Source organism: Panthera uncia (assembly GCF_023721935.1).
Source record: "Panthera uncia isolate 11264 chromosome C1 unlocalized genomic scaffold, Puncia_PCG_1.0 HiC_scaffold_3, whole genome shotgun sequence".
NCBI lineage: Eukaryota > Metazoa > Chordata > Mammalia > Carnivora > Felidae > Panthera > Panthera uncia.
This window is the reverse complement of record NW_026057584.1, coordinates 47,364,451-47,367,691: the sequence shown is the minus strand read 5'-3', so window position 1 is coordinate 47,367,691 and position 3,241 is coordinate 47,364,451. Positions and strand designations below refer to the sequence as shown.

The 3,241-nt window shown below is 42.9% G+C and overlaps 1 pseudogene; it reads left to right on the top strand.

The window, feature by feature from the left end:
* Nucleotides 1-2,029: 2,029 nt before the first annotated feature.
* Nucleotides 2,030-2,908, top strand: LOC125911388 (ADP-ribosylation factor-like protein 6-interacting protein 6; annotated as a pseudogene).
* Nucleotides 2,909-3,241: the final 333 nt, after the last annotated feature.

Genomic DNA, 3,241 nt, shown 5'->3' with positions numbered 1-3,241 from the left:
CATCTTGGGAAAGGCTCCGCCAGCCCTAGTCAAGCCTTCAGATGACTGCAGTCTTGGCTGGCATGTAACTACAACCTCAACTACTATGGTAGTTGATACTATGATACAAGATACTATGGTATCTATCTACCTATCTATCTATCTGCTGTACAAAATGTTTTGCCTAGTGTTTTAAGCAATAAATCCCAAGATGGGCCTCTTTGGTTTGAAGGTTATTCTGAGCTGAAGAAAATGGAGGCCATGCTACCTCAAGAGAAACTTTTGCCCCTTCCTTAACTACATAGAAGAATCTAAATTGGGGATCTTTCCCAGAATAAGAGTTATCAGCAGACATAAATTTTATCTGAATGACCCATCTGTATGGCCAGGTAAGCATCTAATTACCAAACACCTGCTTTTCTTCTTCTTGCCCTGTGAAATGCATTCTTTTGACGTCCCAGAACTCCACCCCACTCTCCTTAGGTCAGGATGACATATATACCTCATTTTGCCTGACAGTCTTTGGAATTTCCACATGTGTGTTGATTCCCCATATATGTGCTATTAAATCTGATTTTCTCCTGTTAATCTGTCTCATGCCAATTTGATTCTTAGTCCAGCTACAAGAACCCTTGAAGGGGACAGAAATTCTTGCTCCCTGACAACTTTTTGTACACCTACTACTAAAATCTATTCCACATGGATTGGGGATGCAGTAGTGTTCAGGAGAACAAAAATTTCAGTTTAAATATTTTACTTACCAAATGTTCTGTACTTAGTAAATAGTAATTATTGTTGCTATAGATTAACAGTATGTATGCTAGGTTGAAGGCTTTAACATTTTTTGTGACATTTTAGTTACCAAATTTATCTCAGATACATACATGAGTAGGCATAGCCCTGATGTTGAAAGGTAACTTAAATATTTTCAATTGAAACTGAAACTACTGAAGCTGACAGGTTAAGTTAACAAACGTTTGGCCATGCTACTGTAAAGAAACTCTGGCTGACTTATTTATGAGGCTGTTTTGCATAAGCGACCCTGACCGCAGATGAAACCATCTGAAACTGAAGTACACCAGGATGAATTCTTGCAGTTGCACAGAAGGGTGGGGTGGGGGTGGGGGGCAGGGAAGTAACCTGTGAGGACACACCCTGAGATCCTCCTGTCAATCTGTCAGGTTGGCCAGCCATTTTTTACACATAAGAGCTATGTACCAGCACAATCACTAGGTAGGCGGCGCCTGTGAGAAACACTACACTTCCCCCTTTTCCAACAGCCAATTACCTACATCCACCCTCAAGACACGCCCCACCCCATAAAATCCTGTAAATACTCAGCTCTCCCTTTCCTCGGGGAGGAGGATTTGAGAAATGTTTTCCCATCTCCTTGCGTGGTGCCCTGCATTAAAACCCTTTTTCTCTGCCACAAAAACTGGCGATAGTCTTCAGGCTCAGCTGCACATCACGCAATAGACCCTTGGTGGGTAACACTACCATGGGTGACTTTTGAGCATCCAGAAGCCCCAGCTTGCAGAGATCTGTGTAAACCCTTATTTCACTAGTTTACTTTTTTAAAAACTTAATTAAGAATGAAATTTAAAATTTCTACAGTATAGTTTTATAAAAGTCTGGAATAGTTTTCTTTTTCCTACCTATCCCCTGTATGTCCCTTAAGTTATGTCTGATTTCTCTCTCTTGCCATCCTCCCTTTTCTCACTTCCCATTCACTCCTCAACCTACTGTAGTACGGTGGGTACCAATCATGTTATATTGTTCTTAAAAGGTCACCAACGGTCTCTTTTTATATCCCCTTTTGTAAGCAGAAAGAGTTAAATGCCCTCAGAAAAAGATGAGACATAGCTTTCTTGACAGAAGAAAAGTCATTTTAGACTCCCAGCCACCTTGTGATCTATGCTACTTGCCCAAGTCACATTTCTTGCAGCACTTCCTGGGATATTTGCAGTTGCAGAAGAATTGACCTTGGTAATGATTTTAAGGAAACAAACAAACCAAAAGAGAAAAAAGAAAAAGAAAAAGAGGTGAGAGCAAACAGCCACTGTCAGGCCAGGAGATACCCTAATCATATCGGGGACAATAAATCAGTAATAAAAGTCTTCACTGCTGGTTCAGAAGTAAAGATTGACTAACATTCTTGAGCTATCTTTGCTGGATCTAAAGCCCCTTGAGTACTCACAAACAAGACCAACTAAAGCAAAAGAATTAACGTTGCTGACTCTTGCCAGCCCTCATGACCCGGACCTGGACTCTGGCACTTTAAGATGACCTATGCCCCTTTTCCTACCATGTCCACACATGGTTGGTTCTTGGAGAGTGGGAGGCATTCAGCTGCTCTGTGCCAAAGCCCTGGCACCCCTGTTGTTTTCCTGGCCTACATTTTCTGCCTTCATTCCGGGAGATGGTAGCAGTGAAAGTGAAGTGGATGATGAGAAGGACGGATGGGACTCAAGTTGCATGCCACTTGCAGAAGGAGTTCTTGGCTGGGGCGTCATCGGAGCCAAGAAAGGTCTCGTTGCTCCAGGAGGATGGAGACAGGTCTCCGGTTCTGCCAGATAAGCACAATGACATTTTCTGGGTGGTTGGGGGTGGCTGAGCCCAGGCTCGGCAAAGGCCGGTACAGGTCCTCTCAATTCTCTATTTGCTGCTGTTCGCCTTCTTTCTCGCCATCATCTACCTGATAGTAAAAGAGTTATATGCTGAGAATTTGAAGAATGAAGAGGATGTAGACACTGGGCTACTAGGATTCTGGACTCTACTTATCATATCTCTGTCTGCAAGATTCTCCTGCTGTAGCTTTTCTTGCACAGTGACTAATCTTGACTTTTTTGAACCAGGAAGATTTCCTCCTACTCCTCTTTCACCTGCCAGGTGCAAGAAACTGACCACACATTCTTTCCATGCTACATAGCATGGCAGAGTGTTGTAGCTGCTCTTATTGTAACATGGTATCTCATGGAAACCCACATTGATACAATATTTTTGGCAAAACTTAATCCTGATTGTATGAGAAGAAGAGATAGGATAAAATAGGCAGAGGGAAAGTATAGGACCTTAAGTCCCTGGGTGGGGAAAAACACTAGTTTGGAACAATGCTGGGAGTGTCTGACCACAGCAAACCACCTTAGGCTTAAGGTCCTTAAGAATATAACAGACCCCACCTACTCCCCCTCAGGTTTCCCTCTGGAATTTGACAAAAGCTCTAACTATGGCCGTAGGCCACCCCTCGTACAATGGAAACAAG